This window comes from Macaca nemestrina, chromosome 1, assembly GCF_043159975.1.
Source record: "Macaca nemestrina isolate mMacNem1 chromosome 1, mMacNem.hap1, whole genome shotgun sequence".
Classification (NCBI taxonomy): domain Eukaryota; kingdom Metazoa; phylum Chordata; class Mammalia; order Primates; family Cercopithecidae; genus Macaca; species Macaca nemestrina.
Window position 1 is genome coordinate 148130010 of NC_092125.1, and position 24742 is coordinate 148154751.

The 24742-nt window shown below is 38.6% G+C and overlaps 2 protein-coding genes and 1 long non-coding RNA gene across 7 annotated transcripts in view; 2 read left to right on the top strand and 1 right to left on the bottom strand.

The window, feature by feature from the left end:
* Positions 1 to 24742, top strand: part of LOC105482769 (dimethylarginine dimethylaminohydrolase 1) — a 255199-nt gene that overhangs the window by 132703 nt on the left and 97754 nt on the right. The gene's annotated exons all lie outside the window — the stretch shown is intronic.
* On the top strand, positions 10 to 15894 carry LOC139360568 (uncharacterized). Its single transcript, XR_011618054.1, has 2 exons — positions 10 to 1030; positions 14424 to 15894. It is a non-coding gene; the product is annotated as an uncharacterized lncRNA (long non-coding RNA).
* Positions 6815 to 24742, bottom strand: part of LOC105482767 (uncharacterized) — a 158058-nt gene continuing 140130 nt past the window's right edge. The window contains exon 5 of the transcript XR_011617997.1: positions 6815 to 6998. The gene's annotated coding sequence lies outside the window, so the exon portion shown is untranslated. The remainder of the gene's footprint in view (positions 6999 to 24742) is intronic.

Below are 24742 nucleotides of genomic sequence, written 5' to 3' on the forward strand. Positions count from 1 at the left end.
GTAGGTGCTCGGTGAATGTCAGTTGAATTGAGTAGACTATGTTTAGCACTCACAATATTCTCAGGACCTACCCTGTGGGGCCACATTGTAGGTGGAACTTTGACACAGGACTTGAGGTCAGGATGCCTGTGGTTAAGCCTTGCCTTGTTCTTAAGAGTATGTGGCTTTGGTCACCACCTTCCTGGGCCTAGTTTTCTCATAGATGAAATATGGGTAATGATTCCTGCCACTGAAGACTTCTGCAAAGAGGAAATGAAAAAATATATATGAAAAGTCTTTATAATGTTAAAGGGCAGTTTATAAGGAAGATACCATCTAAACCATTCTTTTGAAATTTCAGAAACTAATCCTCTTTAGATGTGATCCAAGACAGATCTTTCTTCTGCTGAATCCTGCTCTATGGCAAACATAAAGTTGAAAAGTATACTGTTGTGAGAATTATAAATATGAAACATTGGTGTAGTGCCTAGCATATAGTAGTCACTCAGTGATAGCTGCCATTACTATTATTACTACTGCTATTATTAGGATAAAATAGTGTTTCCTCAGCTGGCTTGGAGGAAAGCAATTGGGTGATCTGAGAAGGGTAACAGATTTTCAATCCTTGTGCAGTCTGCCACTTTCTATCCCTGAACAAGCAACTGGTTTCTTTTCTTTTTTTTTTGAGATGGGTTCTTACTCTGTCACCAGGCTGGAGTGCAGTGGCATGATCTCAGCTCACTGCAACCTCCGCCTCCTGGGTTCAGGCGATTCTCCTGCCTCAGCCTCCTGAGTAGCTGGGACTACGCCCAACTAATGTTTTGTGTTTTTAGTAGAGACGGGGTTTCACCATGTTAGCCAGGATGGTCTCGATCTCCTGACCTCGTGATCTGTCTGCCTCGGCCTCCCAAAGTGTTGGGATTACAGGCGTGAGCCACTGCGTCCAGACAGCAACTGATTTCTTACCTCTTTTCTCAATCCTATGTAATCTTTCCTTCCTTGCGTGCTGTCAGGATGACTTTGAGCTCAGAGAATTGCTGTAAAAATCCAGGTGAGTGTTGCTATCTTCTTGAGCATGTGCTTTAGTTCTCTTATTATCTGCATCTGTCAGACATGGAGCCTTTACCAAGGATAGTGAGGCTCAAAAAATTTCAGCATTTATCTTCAGAGCTGACATGCCACTTTATTTAGAAGTTGGGGTGGAGATGGAAACTTTCCAAGTACTTGATGCCATTGAGCCTTGTTAATTTGTGAAAGAGTTTTGTACTTGCCCTCTTTCTTTCTTTTTAACCATTCTTAATTTTCCAATCCTGCTTTTTGTTGGCTTCAAATATGCTCACCAGAATCCTGCCAGCTTTAGTTGGAAGAAATATATTTCCGAGCTTAGTTGGACATCAGTTTTTTTTGGGCCCTGCCCAGATTTTTGACAGAGAAGGTAGTGTTAAGGGGGTTGATGGTGTCTAGACGGTACAGAAACTTTGTAATTTATGTTGTATTACAGACGTCCACTTCCCGGATTGGAAAAAGGAAACTGACTTTTATCTAAGGAAGTTACAGTAAAAACCAAAGCCCTTGCATATTTCTGACCTAGGAAAAGTTGAAGCTTGAGTCATTTTACATAACTTTCTCCAGCCCCTTCAAAGACTGGAATTATTATTTTTTTTTTTATTTTTTTTTATTTTTTATTATTATTATACTTCAAGTTCTAGGGTACATGTGCATAATGTGCAGGTTTGTTACATATGTATACTTGTGCCATGTTGCTGTGCTGCACCCATCAACTTGTCAGCACCCATCAACTCGTCATTTACATCAGGTATAACTCCCAATGCAATCCCTCCCCACTCCCCGCTCCCCATGATAGGCCCCGGTGTGTGATGTTCCCCTTCCCGAGTCCAAGTGATCTCATTGTTTAGTTCCCACCTATGAGTGAGAGCATGCGGTGTTTGGTTTTCTGTTCTTGTGATAGTTTGCTAAGAATGATGGTTTCCAGCTGCATCCATGTCCCTACAAAGGACACAAACTCATCCTTTTTTATGGCTGCATAGTATTCCATGGTGTATATGTACCACATTTTCTTAATCCAGTCTGTCACTGATGGACATTTGGGTTGATTCCAAGTCTTTGCTATTGTGAATAGTGCCGCAGTAAACATACGTGTGCATGTGTCTTTATAGCAGCATGATTTATAATCCTTTGGGTATATACCCAGTAATGGGATGGCTGGGTCATATGGTACATCTAGTTCTAGATCCTTGAGGAATCGCCATACTGTTTTCCATAATGGTTGAACTAGTTTACAATCCCACCAACAGTGTAAAAGTGTTCCTATTTCTCCACATCCTCTCCAGCACCTGTTGTTTCCTGACTTTTTAATGATCGCCATTCTAACTGGTGTGAGATGGTATCTCATTGTGGTTTTGATTTGCATTTCTCTGATGGCCAGTGATGATGAGCATTTTTTCATGTGTCTGTTGGCTATATGAATGTCTTCTTTTGAGAAATGCAAAGACTGGAATTATTGAGAGTAGTCCTGTGTAGGGTCAGGGATGAAAAATAAACTTCCAAGTCTCAGAAGATAATTCATAGAACCATATAGCAGTCTTTCCCAGCTACTCACCTCTGGTTAGACCCCTGTGAGCTCACAATGCAAGTGGGTCTTGCACATCAGGTTCAGAGGGATTTTGGAAAGTTGAAGAAGAGAGAGGCTAATAGCAAAAGAGCATGAAGGTGTTTGCAATTCCAAAGAGGATTGAAGATCTGACTCAGGGCTCCCACACTGAAAAAAATCACTTTTCCTTAAGGAAAAAGCATGTTGTTGATTTGGAAAAAGTATTACAAAAATTAAAAGTGCCTTAATTATGCAATGATATTTTGTGTTTCTTTTTATGCTGTTTAATGCTCATAAATATCAGATATGTCCTCAATATTCATTATTGGAAAATATTAAGAAAAAATATTAATAAGCAAGGCAAAATTTAAGTAAAACTAAAGGCTTTTAAAGCCCATGTCAGCTTTTGTTTTGACCTGGATCATCATCCTAGAATTCTGAGTTTCTTTCAGAAAAGTATGAACTTCTTTATGTAGAACTGTGAGACATCATATCAAAGGCTACTATCTGAACTGTTTTAGAACACATGTATTTAAAATGCTGTAGTCTTATTAGCATTATGAATTAATTCTTTGCTTTTCTATCAGTCTTAAAAATTTTAAATATCTCAAAGTAGGAAAATTAGTAAACACTCCATTCATTACAGAAAAAATTGTCTTGTTATTCTTACAAGATACTAGGTCACTTTATCTGAGTTAAATTTCACTTTGACAGTTTCCAGCTGATCGTGCGTGGGTCCTAATAGACACACAATAAGTGTTAGCTGAACTGTATGTTGAGTTCTTTCTAAATTTTACATCAAAAGCACTTTTTAATATGTAGTAACTAGATGATTAGAATTTGTCTTGAAGAGCAGATAGTTTTAGAAAACAGATATAAGAAACAAGAGAAGAGTGTCATGTATAGTGTATTGATTACTAAACGCTGATGATATGTAATGTGCCGAAATCTCTGTAGCAGCCAGGGATGTAGTGGGAGTCTTTTCCACAGCTTTGTAGCCCCCTGGCAGAGAGGTGAGACATCAGAACTCTGTCAGACACTTGGGAAGCTGCAGTCCCATGACATTTGCTCCCGTGTTACTCAGTTCAGCATGTTTAAGTTGTTGGCTTCCCAGAGTGATATTTGACATTTGTCTTTAGCTTCCACAGTTCTAGCAGAATGCAGAAAAGGTAAAGGGTACAGTGGGAAATTCCTGATTAATTGGCAAATTGTCTGTACAGAAGGATGCTTAGTAATCAGCCTAAGCTGGAACAGTTGTATTCCACCCCTGCTAATTATGGCAAAATGCAAAGATAGTAAAACTGCAGAAATAACAATGGCTGATCATAATAGTCACCATTAATTAAGCATTCTTATCAGCTCACTTAATCTTTACAACTCTATGAATTTGATATTATCACAGTTTTCAGATGAGCTACTTGGAGTTCAAAGAAGTTAAATACCATGACTAAGATCACAGACTTAGTAAAGACTAGAGTTGTTTCAAATCAGATTTGGTCTGTTTTTAGTTCAATACCCATCCTTTTAATTACTAGCCTGTTATAAAGCTTTTTATTCACCTTCACTCCTAGTTTCTCATAAGAAGTTATATTTTGGCTTACCCTAATCTGCTCAACAAAAGTCTCTAGGTATCAATATATCATACCTAAAAATCTAAGAGCCCTTTAAAAATAGATCTTCCTCCAGTATCATCTTGATCCCTGTTCTGGTTATTTAATGCTGCACAATAAATTATTCCAAAATGTAGTGGTTTAAAGCAATGGCAGCATTTAATTTGCTCATGAATTTGCAATTTAAGCAAGACTTGGTGGTATAACATATCTCTGCTTTGCTTGATGTCGGCTGGGGTTACTCAACGAGGTCTAGAATACAGTTGATCCTTAAACAGCACGGGGGTCGGGGCATCAACTTTCACACAGTCGAAAGTCTGCAGAGGTTTCCTGTCATTAGGCTCATCTTCCGAAAAGCAGAAGAACTACAGAATGTTCTCAAATGGCAAATACATTTTAAACCTTTACATTCTTGAGCAAATTTCACCCTTCAATAGAAATTCAGCCAATTGTTTTAATCTCATAAAGAGCCATTGTAAGGAGCCCTAAAATTTTTTTCCAGTTTTTATAAGGTTCAGGGGGTACATGTTTAGGTTTGTTACATGGGTAAATTGCATGTTGCTGTGGTTTGTTGTACAAATGAGTTCATCACCCGGGTAGTGAGCATAAAGGTAGTTTTTTGATCCTCATCCTCCTCCCCCGACCCTCCACCCTCAAGTAGGCACCAGTGTCTGTTGTTCCCCTTTTTTGCATCCCTGTGTACACAATGTTTAGCTCCCACATATAAGTGAGAAGATGCTGGTATTTGGTTTTCTGTTTCTGCATTAATTCACTTAGGATAATGACCTCCAGCTGCATCCATGTTGCTGCAAAGGACATGATTTCATTCTTTTTTATGGCTGCATAGTAGTACATAGTGTATGTATACTGCATTTTCTTTATCCAGTCCACCATTTATGGGCATTTGGGTTGATTCCATGTCTTTGCTGTTGTGAAAAGTTCCAAACTGCCATCTGTTAGATTTGTTGTGAGACATAAGGAGTTAATGAGAACAAATTACATGAAACAAATAGAAGTCCTAACATTAATGGTTACTCTGTATTTAGTGGTAAACTATGCTTATGTGTTTATTAGAGAATATTAAAATTTTATAAATTTACATTGGACATTTAAGAGATTAAATACATTGCCACAAAAAAACTGCATATAACTTTTGACTCCCCCAAAACTTAACTACAAATAGCCTACTGTTGCCTGGAAGCCTTACCAAAAACATAAAGTGCATTAACACGTTTTTTGTACCGTATGTCTCATCTGTTTTAATCTTAAAGTAAGTTAGAGAAAGAAAATGTTAAGAAAATCATAAGGAAAATATATTTACTATTCATTAAGTGGAAGTGGATTATCATAAAGGTCTTATCCGTGTCTTCAGATTGGGTGGGCTGAGGAGGAGAAGGAAGAGGAGGGGTTGATTTTGCTGTCTCAGGGGTGACAGAGACAAAAGATCTGCTTATAAATGGATCCCCCTCAGTTCAAACCCATATTGTTCAAGGGTCAATTATAATTATTTAAATATCCGGCAGCTGACACTGGGAAGACTTGGATAACTAACTGGAGGCTGGCACAGCAGAGGCTCCACAGGCCTCTCTCTTCATCTCTGTGTGGACATGCTGTGTGGTCTCTCCAGTATGGCAGCATCAGAGTTGCCAGGCTTCCTCCATGTCCATGTTGGCTCAGGTTGCCCAATGTGTGTGGAGGGGCTGGCGGCAGGCAGCGAGAGAGGGAGAACCAGGTGGAAGCTGCATTGTCTTTTTCAGGCTAGCCTCAGAAGTCATTCAGCATCACTTCCATCACAATTTTTGGGTTAAAAGTGAGCCACTAAAACTGGCCCATATTCAAGGGAAAGGAAATTAGTCTTTACCTTTTGTGGGAAGAATGTCTAAGAATTTGTAACTCGTTTTAAAACCACGGAGGCACCTGTGAACCTTGCTTGAGTAGTGCCTCCCGTGACACCTGTTTCAACTTAAAGTGATAGGGTTGGCCCCAGACAGAAATGTGCAAGAACTGAGAGTTGTCAAAAATGTCTACCACTTCACAACTGTGACCCTCGCCTCTTTTCAGGGCCTCCCTTCCCACCAGTAATGGCCCTGTGTGGCCATAGAGCTGCTCTCTTCTCCCACTTCACACCTCTTCTCACCCCCACCATAATACTCATCTGGTTGATTAGTTAGCCCAGGACACTGAAGCCCGGAGACAAGCTGAGCACCATTACCAGCACAGCCAGCAGAGCTCCTGCAGCATCAGCAACACTTTGTGCCTGAGCCAGCTCTGACTGAGGCTCATAGTGTCCCAGATTGCTATAGCATACGTTTTCGTATCAGCAGTACATGCTTTCTCATCTCTTCTAACACATTTGTATTAATGATATGCCACAGCTTTCCCTGGGGTTTTGGCCAAAAGCTTTATTGTCCATTTTCGTAGATTTTATGCCCATGTTCTCTTTGTCTTGTTAATGTGAATTCACATATAGCTTTAAAATATGATAGATATTAATGATCAATACAAAAGCATAAAAGTATTTCTATTAAAAATTATCACAAGTTTCTTCCAGAGGTTAAAAATAAAGTTACAATAAAAGAAAAAAAAATTTTTTTTAATTATCACAAGGAGACCTTTTTTCACCTTTATTTTTAGTATTCTTGAATTTATGGCCAATGCAATAAAATATAAAACAGATACAAGTGGCTGGGCACGGTGGCTCAAGCCTGCAATTCCAGCACTTTGGGAGGCCGATGCTGGCGGATCACTTGAGGTCAGGAGTTCAAGACCAGTCTGGACAGCATGGTGAAACCCCATCTCTACAAAAAAAAAAAATTAGCTTGGCATTGTGGCACATGCCAGTAGTCCCAGCTACTCAGGAGGCTGAGGCACAAGAATTGCTTGAACCCAGGAGGCAGAGGTTGCACTGAGACGAGATTGTGCCACTGTACTCCAGCCTGGGCAACAGAGAGAGAGAAAGATAGACTCTGTCTCAAAACAAACAAACAAAAAAGATATAAGTGGTCCAGCACAATCATATGCCCCTTTTATTTCACTTACTCTTCTGTTCTAGGCTCACTCCCATTCAGTCACTGCCCAGAAACACTCCTTCCTTTGAACTTTGCACTAGTTGTTCTGTCTGCCTCAAACGCTCCTCATATGTATATGACTCTCTCACTTCCTTCAAGCCTTTGCTTAGGGAGGCCTATGCAGACCACTTTATTATTTAAAATTGCACAGTTCTCCGCCTCCTGCATTTCTGTCCGCCTTGCTTTTCACTACTTTTCCATAGGACTTACTACCTTCTCACATGCTACATTTGCTTGTTGTACTTATTTATTTTTTATCCCCTACTAGCATGTAAGCTCCACTAGGATGGGGATTTTGTATGTATTGCTCACCCATTTATTTTCATTATTTAGTACTATGCTCGGCATATAGTAGATGCTCAGTGAATATTTAGTGAATGAAAGAATAACTGTTGGAAAGGAAGAGAACAAAATCCTGTTATTTGCCTTGTTAAATCATTTAATTAGAAACCTCAAGGCAATCAAATAGAAAAATACTGAAACTAATGGGCAGGCTTGTTCAAAGGTACTGAATTTTCTCGGTTGATTACAGTCAGTTACAGATTGAACTCTTTGTTCTCCCCTTCCCCTGCCTTCTCACTATTGCACTTGACTAGTCTTTAATAATACAACAACTAATGGGCAAATTAAGTGGAAAAAATCAATTTTTATTTTATATAGCATCAATATTCTGTTAGCAAATACATTTTTTAAATCTTAAGCAAATATAAAACGCCTTGGAAAAATTTTTATTAAAACACTTATAGGAACAACACAAGAAAAATAGTGAAACTTAGAGACGTAGAACAAGATAAAAGGGTATGTAATCTGGGTAATCACTACTTATTATATATCATCAAGATTTCTGTTTTTTCTAAATTTATATATTTAATACTCTTTAGTATTGCATACTAATTATTAATTTCAATATCCTTTGTTTAATATTGTTCCAATCAAATTCTAAAAGGATTTTTTTGCCTAGGAAGTAAGTTAAAGTTTGCCTGGATTCCAGAATAAGTAGATGAAAATAGCCAAGAACATTTTGAAGAAGAGAGGATAGTGTTTGTTCAGAGAATGTCCTTTATTATAACATATTAAAATAGAATATTAGGCCAGGCATGGTGGCTAATGCCTGTAATCCCACCACTTTGGGAGGCTGAGGCAGGAGGATCGCTTGAGCTCAGGAGTTCAAGACCAGCCTGGGCAGCATAGCGGAGCCCCAACTCTATTAAAAATATAAAAATTAGCTGGGCATGGTGGCACACGCCTGTAGTCCCAGCCACCCTGGAGGCTGAGGAGGGAGACTCGCTTGAACCTGGGAAGCAGAGATTGCAATGAGCTGAGATCACGCCACTGCACTCCAGCCTGGCTGATGGAGAGACACACCCTGTCTCAAAACAAAACAAAACAAACAAAAAAACCCCGCACAATATAATACTTTAATAATTAAAGTGGTACTAGTGTAAGAATAGACATAAAAATTAAAGAAATGTCATAGTCTTGGAACAGACTCAAGTATACATAAAAATCTGAGAAGGAGGCATCACAAGTCAGTGGGGCTAGGCAAATGATTCATCATTTTAAAAAATTGGGGCATCATAGGACACATCAAAATTAAAGATGGATCAAAATGTTAAATATAATAACTAAAATATAACTAAAAAGTAATAAACAATAAAACAACGAGAAACAGGTCGTTTTAAGATGTGCTGTTAGGATAGGGGGTGAGGGAAACAGTGTAAGTAGAACAAGGAAATCACAATAGGAAAAATCAATCACTTTGATTACATTTTACATCCTGATATGGTATCTTAAGTGTATTTTAATTCTTATTAATAAATATTGTACAAAAAATGTTGAATTATTTTCTTTGAATCCTACGTTTGATCTACGTAACATAAATAATTACCTGAAGATTTAAGTGTGTTTGTTTTCTAGAAAATCAAATATCAAGAACATTTAACATACGTAGATTTTGAATGAGCTAAATCAGAAAGAATACAATATTTTATTTGTATCTTAAGTTTAAAGTTTCCTTAGTATTGCTTTTCATAGTTAACATAGCTTAGGCTACAAATAACATAACTAGGTTATGTTTCATGGCTGTTAGCTGTTGTTGACATTGTTGTTTTTATGAAAGAACATGAATATTTTAATGATGTCCTTATGAAGGAATAGTCCAAAATATGGAGGCTTGAGGTTTTGAAAAAGTCGCTCAATTTTTTTCCAGCTTAATAATTTAGTACAAGTTTTATGCATGTTGTTTGCCTAGTTGTTGGATTGACAACAATATCTGTGAAATTCCTTACAATTTAGTATATTAGTTAGCCTTCCTCAGAAAATCCTGAGGATGTTCCCAGACTGTGTGCTGCTTGTACATTATTGCAGTTGTCATTGTTGTTTTGCATTAAGGACAGGAATCTCTACAGATGGCAACCAAATACTTGATGCATTTTTCCAGAAATCATTGAAGAGAGGTAGATTTCATGTGCATAGGTGAAGAAGAAAGCCCTGTCTCCTCTCCCCTGCCAAGCTCAGACCCCTGCTGCTCCTCTGCTGCCGCCTTCCTAGGTCTGCCAGCCTGAGTCCCTTGCCAGGTCCTGGGTGTTCTACCTCCTAATTACAACTCTGCTTGGCACCTCAGCCTTTCTTTCCATGAAAAATCACTAGTGGCACATAGAGGACCTTAAAAACAAAAACAACAAAAAAAGATTGAATTATATATGTATGTATGTATGTGTATGCATGTATGTATACATATATATGTATAGTCTGGCCAAAACCCGGTTTTGTTACATGGATTGATATCACACAGTGTAAATATCATGATTATAGAGTAGATTCCACCATCTGTAGTCATCTTCTTTGAATATATTTAAGCCAAAACTAAAATGGAGAATTATAAGGTCTAGAGTATTGCTTTGTTTATTTTGTTTTGTGGGAGTTAGTCCAGGTCTTGATCACTTCATGCCCCTAATTTGCTTGCACCATGCTACGCCTTCAAGATGCTAAAATACTAGAATTAAAAGTGAAAAATTCCTGTTGATTTTTAGATGCCTTAAATATTAAACATTTAAATTAACTAAGGGAAGATGAAGTAGATAAACCAAATCATCGAGTAAACTGAGATTCATTTCTGTTTCATTCTGCAGTATGTCATGTGATATTTTCCTGGGAAAATTCATATTCTTAATTATCTTTGGTTTACAGTAATATTAAAATAACTACATTTCCTGAGTACAATTCAATTGTGCCATTAAGGGATGTAGTGTTCTTTCATCATTCCAGGCAGGATGGAATCTACTGAAAAAAAATTGACTGTTCCAGGAAAGGTGGAATCTACTGGAAATGAAATTGGTCAGAAATAATACACACAAAAATAAAATAGAGTTGATGATATTTAGAAGCATGCATAATGACAGAATTTGCATTATCTCTGTTCTATTATTACTTAGACATCTCAGAATCATAGCTTTTGGGAGGGATAGGTGGAAGTTGTGTCATTGATTTATCACTAGCTAGCTGAGGGCCTGCTTAACCATGCACCTGTTAGCCTGTGGGTAAAGAAAAAATGGGAGATGAAAAGGCCACACTTTCAAGGAGTTCCGGTGTGGTGGTGTTCAATCTTGCTATCTGGAGCCTTTATTCATTTCTTCATGCTCTAGGACTGACAAATAGGAGGTTACAGTCTAGGGAGAGGCGCAGAAGGACATGGACCTAAAGAGGGAGTACATTCTACATAGCCCTTTCACAACTTTCTAACTCCGCAAAGTCACTACATGTTTCCTGAGGTTCTTTTAGAAATCCCTTTTATTGTATTTAGGAGTTAACAAAATACTTAACTCTAAAGCTCATCATGTTTGCATTAACACAGATTGTACTCATTGGAGATGTTAGCATAGATCAGGTGCCTAAGGTTGTGGGAAATTATCATGCTCTGAGATCCTGCCTCTTGTATTAATTTCAAAGCAACTTTATGTGTGAGAAATGGCAGGACACTTTAAGATCATTCACCTCACCTAGCTTGACCCTTCTGTCTATTTGATGAAGCTGTAAATAAATATATGTAAGGAATATTGCTTAGGTCTGCAAGCATTAGCATTGTCAGGATGGAGGTGCTGATTACTGAGTAGCAGATCAAGAGGCTCCTAATAGGATCAAATGCATTACTGCACAAGGGAGGACATGTGGAAGTGTTTTTAACACTATCTTAGAGCTTTCTGAGAGGAAGGAAAGAAGGGAGGGGAGCAGGGAAGGAAGGAGGAGGGGGTAGGGGTGAGGAAGGAGGGAAGAAGGAAAGAAGGGAGAGAGGGATGATAGGTCTTCTGGTTATTAGACAAAGGAGAGGGTTCTAGCTTAAGGAATAGCCTAGTCCCCTTCAGTCCCTGAAACTTGTTTTCTCACTGTCAGGCAAAGAAAGTGACGCATTTGTCAGGTGCCCTGCACAGCTGTCCTAGCTATCCTTAGCAGGACTAAAATGCCTCCTATCAATTTCAGGCCAGTACCCCTGATGAACATCGATGCAAAATCCTCAATAAAATACTGGCAAACCGAATCCAGCAGCACATCAAAAAGCTTATCCACCACGATCAAGTAGGCTTCATCCCTGGGATGCAAGGCTGGTTCAACATATGCAAATCAGTAAACATAATCCATCACATAAACAGAACCAATGACAAAAACCACATGATTATCTCAATAGATGCAGAAAATGCCTTGGATAAAATTCAACACCCCTTCATGCTAAAAACTCTCAATAAACTAGGTATTGATGGAACATATCTCAAAATAATAAGAGCTATTTATGACAAACCCATAGCCAATATCACACTGAATGGGTAAAAGCTGGAAGCATTCCCTTTGAAAATCGGCAGAAGACAAGGATGCCCTCTCACCACTCCTATTCAACATAATATTAGAAGTTACGGCCAGGGAAATCAGGCAAGAGAAAGAAATAAAGAGTATTCAAATAAGAAGAGAGGAAGTCAAATTGTCTCTATTTGCAGTTGACATGATTGTATATTTAGAAAACCCCATCGTCTCAGCCCAGAATCTCCCTAAGCTGATAAGCAACTTCAACAAAGTCTCAGGATACAAAATCAATGTGCAAAAATCACAAGCATTCCTACACACCAATAATGGACAAACGGAGAGCCAAATCATGAGTGAACTCCCATTCACAATTGCTACAAAGAGAATAAAAAAGGAATCCAAGTTACAAGAGATGTGAAGGACCTCTTCAAGGAGAACTACAAACCACTGCTCAAGGGAATAAGAGAGGGCACCAACAAATGGAAAAACATTCCATGATAATGAATAGGAAGAATCAATATCGTCAAAATGGCCATACTGCCCAAGGTAATTTATAGATTCAAGGCTATCCCCATCAAGCTACCATTGACTTTCTTCACAGAATTAGAAAAAACTACTTTAAATTTCATATGGAACCAAAAAAGAGCCCGTATAGCCAAGACAATTCTAAGCAAAAAGAAGCATTACATTACCTGACTTCAAACTATACTGCAAGTCTACAGTAACCAAAACAGCATGGTACTGGTACCAAAACAGATATATAGACCAATGGAACAGAACAGAGGCCTCAGAAATAACACCACACATCTACAACCATCTGATCTTTGACAAACCTGACAAAAACAAGCAATGAGGAAAGGATTCCCTATTTAATAAATGGTGTTGGGAAAACTGGCTAGCCATATGCAGAAAATTGAAACTGGACCCCTTCCTTACACCTTACACAAAAATTAACTCAAGATAGATTAAAGACTTAACAAGACCTAAAACCATAAAAACCCTAAAAGAAAACCTAGGCAGTACTATTGAGGACATAGGTATGAGCAAAGACTTCACATCTAAAACACCAAAAGCAATGACAACAAAAGCCAAAATTGACAAATGGGATATAATTAAACTAAAGAGCTCTGCACAGCAAAAGAAATTGCCATCAAAGTGAACAGAGAACCTATAGGACAGGAGAAAATTTTTGCAATCTATCATCCAACAAAGGGCTAATATCCAGAAGCTACAAGGAACTTAAACAAATTTACAAGAAAAAAACAACCCTATCAAAAAGTGGGCAAAGGATATGAACGGACAGTTCTCAAAAGCAGACATTTATGCGGCCAATACACATATGAAAAATTCATCATCACTGGTCATTAGAGAAATGCAAATAAAAACCACAGTGAGATACCATCTCATGCCAGTTAGAATGGTGATCATTAAAAAGTCAAGAAACAACAGATGCTGGAGAGGATCTGGAGAAATAGAAACGTTTTTACACTGTTGATGGGAGTGTACATTAGTTCAACCATTGTGGAAGACAGTGTGGTGATTCCTCAAGGATCTAGAACTAGAAATACCATTTGACGCAGCAATCCCACTACTGGGTATATAGCCAAAGGATTATAAATCATTATACTATAAAGACATATGCACACATATGTTTATTGTAGCACTGTTCACAATAGCAAAGACTTGGAACCAACCCAAATGCCCATCAATGATAGACTGGATAAAGAAAATGTGGCACATATACACCATGGAATACTATGCAACCATAATAAAGGATGAAGTCAAGTCCTTTGCAGGGACATGGATGAAGCTCGAAACCCTCATTCTCAGCAAACTAACACAGGAACAGAAAACCATACACCACATGTTCTCACTCATAAGTGGGAGTTGAACAATGAGAACACATGGACACAGGGAGGAGGACATCACACACAGGGGCCTGTTGGGGGGTGGGAGGCTAGGGGAGGGATAGCATTAGGAGAAATACCTAATGTAGATAATGGATTGATGGGTGCAGCAAACCACCATGGCACATGGCACAAACCTACATGTTCTGTACATGATGTATCCCAGAACTTAAAGCAAAAAACAGACAAACAACAACAACAAAAAAACCTCCTATCCCCACAGCCAGTTTCCTAGCCTTCTGTTCTATAGCTCTAGACTTCCAACAATTGCCACCTTGGTTTGTTTTACCTTCCTCATGTTGCTGCCTCTAGCCATATGGCCATAGATTCTTATCTTTTATCATACATATTCAATAGAAGAAGGCTGCACCAGAAAATTTTAATCCAGCAGGGTTCTGATCTTCTAGTTAAAATGCTTGATCTTCCTGAATAAAGCACAGCATTCTTTACTTTCCAGGCAAGCAGGAGTAAATAGGCATGCTGCTGGCTATTGGTGTTGTCTGGAGTTACTTCTCTTGAGTCTTTGCTGCAGGAAATTGATGAAGAACAAGACTATTTCCACTGCCTTCTCAGACATCAGTTCTGTGACCTTGGCAACAACCTTACCCTTGTTAAGTAGTGTTTGTCTCCGATATGGTTTGACTGTGTCCCCACCCAAATCTCATCTTGAATTGTAGCTCCCATAATTCCCACGTATCATGGGAGGGACCAGGTGGGAGGTAATTGAATCACAGGGGCGAATCTTTCCCATGCTGTTCTCATGATAATGAATAAGTCTCATGAGATCTGATGGTTTTATAAATGCAGTTCTTGCCTGCTGCCATGTAAGACATGACTTCGCTCTTCCTTGCCTTCTGCCATGATTGTGAGGCCTCCCCAGCCATGTGGAACTGTGAGTCCATTAAACCTCTTTCCTTTGTAAATTACCGAGTCTCGAGTATGTCTTTATTAGCAGCTTGAGAACAGACTAATGCAGTTCCAATCAAACCTCTACACATACAATAATATCCTTCTCCTGAGTCTTGGTTCTGAGAAGTCTGAAAAGGCAGATGGATAACTGGAAGGATCTTGGGTCACACAAACTACTTGGGTTCTTATTTAGATAGACCACTTCATGGCAGTTAGCTGTGACTCAGCTGGTTAACACCACAGCTTCCTATTGCCTTCTGTAACCAGTAAGACTGGGATGTGGGTGCCATGAATGTAAGGGTTGGGTTCCCTATCTTGGATTATACTTCTCTCACCTGTGTTCAGCCACACTGTTGGAGGAGACATTTGACACCTGACAAACTAGAGCCTTTCCTATCCCCTCCCTCACCTGTGATATTTGTGGAGCTAGTTCATTAGGAAACACATACATGTTTATGAGGTGGGAGAGGTACAAAAAGAAAAAAAAATGTATGCTCAAATATCAGGGGCTCCTAATGCAAGTTTTTCTATCCCTCTTTCTTTCTCTCGTTCTTTGTTACATCCTTAGAGAGAAACAAGATATTTACACTGTGTTTGTTTGTTTTACCAGAGCAATTGACAACAGATAGTCATGTAAACATACCCAGTTTAATGATCATGTAAGAAGATGATGACTATTTCAGTCTGTCCCTTTGAGCTGGCTCTGCATGGACTGGCAAGACACAAGCATTTTGTACTTGCTATTTCTAGATAAAGATCTCACTGCTGTAAAAGTCTTTACTTGAATCCAAGTTACCATATGAACCAGTTGGAATAAAAATTCTAAACAAAATTCTTTAACTAGCTTCTTCCTTCTGAGCAGGGTTTTGACGGAGATCTGAAGCTTTGCATTAAAAAATTTCAGAAAATGAACAGATTTTCAGACGTGCTGTAGTACAGAATGCTCTCTTCTCCAGTTTGTTTTCCATTGTCTCTTCCACTTTTTTTTTTTTTTTTTTTTTTTTTTTTTTTTTTTTAGCTCACTTGGGGAAAAAAACAAAAACAAAAACAGAGCCACTAGCTTGATGAGCTCTTAACACACTGTGGAACTTAGTAGCGTTTAAATGAGAATCATTTAAACCTGTATTCTCTTTTATATGTGAAGTCACCTAATGTGTGCTTGTCTTGGTTTAAAGGTGAAATGGAAATTGACACTAAATATGATCCTGCAGATGTTACTTAACTTTTCTGAGACTTACTTGCCTCAGTATAAAATAAGGAAATTGAACTAACATCATCCTTAAGATAATGAGGTTTAGAAGTTTTAGCCCAAGTGGGTATTCAAGGAAAATGTAATATTTTTTTCTTTTTCCTTTGTCCTTATTTTCTTTCTTTCTTTTTTTTTTTTTTAAGAATCAGAGTCTCACTCTGTTGCCCAGGCTGGAATGCAGTGGCACATTATGGCTCACTGCAGCCTCAGACTCCTGGGGTTCAGCAATGCTCCCACCTCAGCCTCCCAAGTAGCTAGGACTACAGGTGCGCACCACCATGCCTGGCTAAGTTTTTAAAAACTTTCTGTAGAGATGGGGTCTCACTGTGTTGCCCAGGCTGGTCTCGAACTCCTGGCCTCAAGCCATCCTCCCACCTCAGCCTGCGAAACTGTTGGGGTTACAGGCATGAGCCTCCACACTGGGTTTGTTTTTCAACTCCTTTGAGATCTCAGGTAATTTATTGATAGGCAATATTAAATTAGCAGAAGCTGTTTGAGTGAACTGGTAGCTCATTACCTACTTATAATAGATTAGTGTCTTGGGTCTCAAGTATTTCAGAACTGCTCAGATAGTTGCTATGCTATTGCTTAGGCCATAAATTAATTCATTTTAACATGTATTGAAGGACTTCTGAGTGCAAGGACTTAAGCCAAGGCACTTGCTACATAATGACATATTTAGTCTGTGTAGCACTTGATAGTTTACAAAGCACTTTCGTTTAAATTGTTTCATTTCATTTTTATACCAACACTATAGAGGGGGATGGCAAATATCACCATTTTATAGGTAAGGAAATTGAGGCCTAGTGATACTACATTAACACTATTATTTTATAACTTAAATCTATTATTTCTAAGTTCCAAGGAAACAAGGAATGGGAAAACTTACAGGAAAACTTTTTATGAAAGTTAAATATTTGATTATGATGATGATGGCTTTTACTGAGCTCTTATTGTGTGACACTGTTCTAAGTGTTATGTACATATTCATCAATTTAATTCTTGCAACAATCCTATGAGGGAGGCACTGACATTATCCCTATTAATAATGAACGTAATGAGAGGTCCACCAGGACAGGATATTTTAAAATCTGTTTTGTAAATTTATATTCCCAGTAGCTAGACTAGTGCTTATCACAAAATGAGTACTTCATAAATATTATTTTAGTGAATGAATCTGTTTTTCACAGAGAGAAACTGAGGTCCAGGATAATTAAGTAACTATCCTTAACCAAAGTCACTCAGCTAATACAAGGTGGGTACAAGATTTGAACTCAGACAGCTTATTCCAGAATTCTTTTAAGACCACAGGCTATCCTTGTTTTAAAAATGAAACAAAATAACCTAACAGCCAAAACTAAATACGTTTTGGAGGGAAATTTTAAGCTACCTCAGAAAAACATAATAACTTCTCTTATCCTTGGATTTAAGTTCTTGCAAAGAAACATTTAATTGATGTGAAACTTCAGGCTGGAGATATAATCTTTATGTATTGAAGGTGATCAGACTTGGAAAACAGTTGTTTAATAAAGTATTCTGGTGTTTCTGCTTAAGAATGCATTCTCTAAGTGCGTTTGATATTTTATGTTTGTGTTGGTGAAAGTATTCCTTATAGATGAGGAAAGTCTAGCTCTGATTTATCCATCAAAGAAATATAAATGTCTGAGAGATGGCATGGCTAGCTATAGAAGCAGGGAGTGGGAGATGTGGGGAAAGGAATACAAATTCGGATCAGTCAAAAAATACTCGAAGAAAACTGAGTAAAACTGCTAGCTCGCAGAGATGGACAAATGAAAATCTAGAAAAAAAATTGAAAAAAGAAGTGATGGATTGTCTTTGAAAAGTGCAAATCTAAAACTACAGTCCTGAAGTGAGATTTTGGTTTCAACATGAAAGAATTGCAGTGTGAAATGTAATGCCTAACTTCATCCAGTAGTTAATATGACATGACAGCTCACATGAAAATGAACTGCAAAGAAATGCTTAATTTAAAAATGATACTGTATGATCTCAATAATTGAAATATATATGATGATATTAATGTATGGAGAAAAAACATTTGACAGAATCTAATACCCATTCATGATAAAAAATCACAACACATACTTAAGGGTGACAAACTCAATGTGCCCTCGAAGATTGGGAACAAAGCAAGGATTTCCTCTCTGTCCACTGCTATTCAAAACTGTACAGAAAGTCCTAGCTAGTGTAATAAGAAAAGAAAAGTAAATAAAAGGAGTACAGGCTGAGAAGGAAGAAGTTAAGCTATTTTTGCATGATTGTCTCCATAAGAAAATTCCAAAGAATTGACAAAAAAGAAAACACAACTTCTAGAACTAGTAAGGAAGTATAGCAAGATCTCAGGGCACGATGTTAATATACTAAAGTCAATTGCTTTCTTACATTCCAGCAATGAACAATTGGAATTTAAAATTTAAAGACAATATGTTTACCATAGCACCAAAAAAGCAAGAAGGGAGGGAGGGAGCAAGGGGAGGAGCAAGGGAGCAAAAAAGGAAGAGGTGTAGGAAAAATGCCTATGTATAAATCTGACAAAATATTTTTCATCATAAGAAATGAGTAATCTTTAAAAGACACAGATGAATCTTAAATGCATATTGCTAAGTGAAAGCAGCCAATCCAAAAAGGCTACATACTGTATGATTCCAATTATATGACATCTAGAAAAGACAAAACTTTAGCAATAGTGAAAAGATCAGGGGCTCAGGGAGAGAGAAAGAGGGTTAAACAGATAAAGCACAGGGGAATTTGTGGGCAGTGAAACTATTCTGTATGATACTATAATTACAGATATGTAATTTGTCAAAACCCATTGAACTTCACAGCACAAAGAATAAACCTCAATGTACGCAAACTTAAAAAAAAAAATCATTTAGGAGGTTGGGAGTCCCAGAATGGAAAGCAGAATGTGATAAAACCAATCTAACTTCTAACTGTCTTACAATGAAACAACCTCACTGAAGCGGGTGAGGGAGAAAGCTGCTGACCTCATTAACTTTGAAAATGAGTGGAATCTGTAAGATTAAAAACAAAAGATACAACACAAAAAGAATGTACAGTATTCTCATTGATAAAGTTGTTTATTTTGTGATATGGTTTGGATCTGTGTCCCCATTCAAATTTCATGTTGAATTATAATCCCCAATGTTGGAGGTGGGTCCTGATGGGAGGTGACTGGATCATGGGGTCAGTTTTCCCATGAATGGTTTAACACCATCTCCTTGGTGCTGTCCTTACAATAGTGAGTTCTCACAAAATCTGGTTATTTAAAAGTGTTGTAGCACTTCCTCCTCCCTCTCTCTTGCTCCCTCTATCTTGTGAAGCACCTGTTCCCGCTTCACCTTCCGCCATGATTGGAAGCTTCCCAAGGCCTCCCTAGAAGTAGATGCTGCTGTGCTCTCTGTACAGCCTGCAAAACCCTGAGCCAGTTAAACCTCTTTTCTTTATGAATTACTCAGTCTCAGATATTTCTTTATAGCAATGTGGGAATGGCCTAACACAGAAAATCAGTACTGAGGAGTGGGACACTGCTATAAAGACACCTGAAAAATGTGGAATTAGGTAACAGGCAGAGGTTGGAAGAGTGTGGAAGGCTGAGAAGATAGGAAGATAAGGGAAGGTTTGGAACTTCTTAGAGACTGGTTAAATGACTGTGACCAAAAAGCTGACAGTGATATGCACAGTGAAGTCCAGGCTACCAAGGTCTCAGATAGAAATGAGCTTACTGGGAACTGGAGTAAAGTTCACTTTTGTTATACCTTAGCAAAGACCTTGGCTGCATTGTGTCCATGCCCTAGGGATCTATGGAAGTTTGAACTTTAGAGTGATGAGCTAGGGTATCTATCTGGCAGAAGAAATTTCTAAGCAGCAAAGTGCTCCAGATGTGCCCTGGTTGCTTCTAACAGCCTATGCTTATATGCAGGAGCAAAGAAATGACTTAAAGCTGGAACTTATATTTAAAAGGGAAGCAGAATGTAAAAGTTTGGAAAATTTGCAGCCTGACCATGTGGCTGTTGAGCAACCACTTGCTAGAGAAATTTGCATAACTAAAAATAAGGCAAGTGCTGATAGCCAATACAGTGGGGCAAAGTCCTCAAAGGCATTTCAGAGACCTTCATGGCAGCCCCTCCCATCACAGGCCCTGAGGCCTAGGAGGGAAGAATGGTTTCCTGGGACAGGCCCAGGGAGTGTGCTGCCCTGCACAGCCTCTGGACACTGCTCCCTGCATCTCATTCAAACCCCAGTTCTAGCCATAGCTCAAAGGAGCCTAGTTCAAACCCCAGCTCAGGCCACAGCTCCAGAGGGTCGATAGTTTGCAACCTTGACAAAATGTGATGAAAATGGCACTTTACCCATGTGATTCCCTCCAAAAAATGATAAACCCAGACTAATTGTTATTTAAAAAAAAAATCAGGCAAATGCAACTTGAGGGACATTCTATAAAAATAAAATAAAATTTGATCAGCTCTCCTGAAAATTGTCAAGGTCTTAAAAGATAAGTCTGAAAAATTGTTATAGCCAAGAGAAGCCTAGGGAGGTATGAGGACTCAAATGCAATGTTGAATCCTAAATGGGATCCCAATACAGGAAAAGGACATTAGGTGAACCAATATATGGTAACAAATGTATCATACTAATGTAAGAAGGCAATAATAGGGGAAAGCATTTGCAGGTGCATATAGGAACTTTTTATACTAGTTTCACATTTTTTCTTAACTCTAAAATTGTCCTAAAGAGGAAGTTTATTTTTAAAATACGTTACCCAGACTTTCTTTTTTTTTTTTTTTTTTTTTTTTAAGATGGAGTTTTGCTCTTGTCATCCAGGCTGGAATGCAATGGTGCGATCTCAGCTCACTGCAACCTCCGCCTCCCCGTTTCAAGCGATTCTCCTGTCCCAGCCTCCTGAATAGCTGGGGTTACAGGCGCATGCCACCACACCTGGCTAATTTTTTGTATTTTTAGTAGAGACAGGGTTTCATCATATTGGTCAGGCTAGTCTCGAACTCCTGACCTCAGGTGATCTGCCCACATTGGCCTCCCAAAGTGTTGCAATTACAGGCATGAGCCACCGCGCCTGGCCATGTTACCCAAACTTTCTTATTGCTGCTGTTTGAAGGAGCACTTCCTTGCACAATTCCAGGAGACACCATTTATGTAATGGTCTCTCCTGGAGTTGTTCAAGGCTGCAACACTTTTACAACTTTAATGGCTTTTTCCTAGGAAAAGCAATCATATCTGTCATGCATCAACTTGTTTTTCCTGTGAAACTTAGCATAAGTTGATTACAGATCCTACTTCACTGATTTGTCCAGCTAGAAAAGGTTAGGCAGAATCAGTCTTTTGTAGGAAAAGGCATGGAAGGCTCTTTTCATTCTTGAAATGCAGACATCAACCCAACTATGATATGAGTAGAGAGCATAGAGGGAGCCAAGTTGGCAGATATGACTCTCTTCTCCTGTCCTGACCTATAACCTGTACTCTACTCCTTTATCCACCACTAACATTGATTGTGGGATAGGACCCATAGCATGGCAAGATAGCATTCCTGTTGCACCAGGAACCAACTCAAATGGACCAGGAAAGCCCAGGGATATGGGCACTGTGTTAAAAGCAGCAGTGACAGCATTCCTGAACACTGAAAAGGACATTTCCAACATCTGAAGAGATGCTACATTTTCCAGCTTGCTAGAGAGAAAGGCTGAAAGATAAAAACTTTTGTTGATTTCCTCTGCAAACAAGTATTTAACTGAAAAATGTAAACGAAATTTTAAATACCAATGAAATGTGATGCCCTCTTCTGGTATTTTGTCCGTAAATTATGTTGCACCAAAGTTTAGATCATGAAGTTCTCCCATTTCAGACCAAATTAATGGTCTTTTACTTTCTGTTCCTATGAATTATAAACCCAACATGTGTCAAATTATGTAATAAAAACCAAATAAAAAGAAATTTGTTTTTTAAGGAATTTCATAAATTTCTTGTTTTACCGAGGTTTATTGGTCTCATTTTAGTGGGACAAAAAACAAATTAACCTTTCATGTTTTCACTTTTTGTTACACTGTAGAGAGACCCTGAATTGTTGGGACAAAAAAGGAAAATGCTTTTCTTGGACCAAGTTTTTGATTGGTCCACTTGCTGAGATAAGCCTCCTGCTGAATCAAATGTATGTTTTTGTGTTTGGTCTTGGATCTTATCTGCCTGCAGCAGCACCAAGCTTAATAACAAATGAGGTTCAAAAATATGAAGCAGCTATTTCGGCCCCTTATCCTAATGTTTTCAAAGAGCTCTGTAGATTTGGTCATTATGCCCATCCTAATCAAACTGTCTGAAAGCTTATCTTCTGCCACCATTTCCTACAGACTTTCCACAAAGCAACTATGATTTGTAATCGTTAGTAGAATGGTATGTGGTATGTAAATATAGGTAATAATTATATTTCTAAAACAATCTTTAAGACCATCTTTTAAGTCTCAGCTTGACAGTGAATTGCCTATTTTTAGTTTTCAAATCAGGGTATTTTTCAATTATCTTGCAACTGATTTTCTAAATTCACTCTTCAATTCATGAGACAAATGGCCTTTTTAGGGCAAATAAATACTATTTGGGGGTTAGAGAGGATAGAGATTATTCTTTTTGTATTGAATAATTTAGCAGGAAGATGCTACCGATTATAAGGAGAGTCGTATGTATTAAGATCGATAAAGAGAAATATTTTTAAGGCTTTTAGATTTCCCTAGAAGGAGATAGGATTTACATTCTAACTTCGGTTTTCTTCAAAGGGATCCTGTTTGCTTAAATTCTCAGAAAATATGATTGGACTTCTCAGTTGACTGAGCTGTAAGAGTGGTGAGGAACCTGCCCTCAGGAAGGGACCTGTCAACATTTAGAGGGTGTGGGGGTGGTGATACTGGGGATGGAGATTGGTGTGATGGAAGGGATGAGGCCTAGAACACAAGCATCTCGAACCCACTTGCCTCTCTGTGAATGGGGCTCTTGCGCACAGCCAGGCCTGGCTTCCCTCCCTGCTGTTCCCACTTGCCCAGCACAGTAGACTGATCCAGCCCTGGCAGGAGGCGGCTGTCCCTGGCCAGCGCCAACTCCTGGCTGCACGCTGTGCTCCACAGAGCCTTCCAGCCCAGCCAGCTTGGCTGTGGGGGTCTCAGATTTCATCTCAAGGTGCCAGCAGAGTCCCTTCACTAGAATCATATTTTTTCACCTGTTAATTTGATCATTTTGCAGTTAGTGGGTTTCATCCACAAAAAAAGGGTCTTCTAAAAAATAAAATATAGTGTTGTCTTTCATGATGTTATGTGTAGGACCACTACCTGGTATAGAGCCACTGAGAGAACCTTGGTTAGAAAACACGAGTTCATCCAGGTGCAGTGGCTCATGCTTGTAATCCCACCTATTTAGGAGGGCAATGCAGAGAGATTGCTCAAGCCTGGGAGTTCGAGACCAGCCTGGGCAACATGGTGAAACCCCATCTCTACAAAAAATACAAAAATTAGCCGGATATGGTGGTGTGCACCTGTGGTCACAGCTACTCAAGACAGAGATGAGAGGATTGCTTGAGCCCACGGGGCAGAGGTTACAGCGAGCCATGATCATGCAGCTGCACTCCAGCCTGGGTGACAGAGCAAGACCCTGTTTCAAAAAAAGAAAAAAAAGAAAAGAAGGCACCAGTTCAGTTGTCTGATCCACTCCAGGTCTGACCACACTATTCTAAATTCTTTCTTTTCCAGAAACTAGAGGCAACTGTTTTTAAAATAAATATCCTTGGGAATATTATGAACTTTATGAACATTTCCCTGCAGATAATCAAACTAGTCAAACACTATTAGTAGGCTGGGCATGGTGGCTCATGCCTGCAATCCCAACACTTTGGGAGGCCAAGGTGGCTGGATCACCTGAGGTCAGAAGTTCAAGACCAGCCTGACCAACATGTTGAAACCCTGTCTCTACTAAAAATACAAAATTTAGCCAGTGTCATAGTGGACACCTGTAGTCCCACCTACTCAGGAGGCTGAGGCAAGAGAATCGCTTGAACCCACGAGTGAGACTTCGTCTCGAAAATGAAAAAAACAAAAACCAAATACTATATATAGAAGGAAAACAAAATCACAGTCACACAAAGACTGTGATAAGACTTTGTTAGAGGGAAAGATTCAAAAAATTTATATTCTTTTTTCATACCTCGAAGTAAATTATATGCAAATATGTCCTAACCTAAGCAAACTGAAAACTAAAAGTATCAACATCAGTATTAATAAATTAAGGGGTTATTTTATTTGCTTTCCTTTCTTTAATATTATTTGCTTTTCTAAAGCTTTCATGATATAATTTGTGTAAGTAAATAATTCAGATAATTCCTATGGTAGGATTCAGAAAGAATTTGATTCATTTTAAAATGTAGCTGACATATAATGTTTTAATTATTGAAAAGTATACATTCAGAATAGTATTTTAAAACAACTGAAAAGTTTAGAGAAAATAAAATGCATACCTGTATACTTATTACACAGATTTAAAAAATCAAAATTTAGAAGGCATCTGTGAACCTCTCCTCAATCACAGTCCTCCCCACAGAGGTAACTACT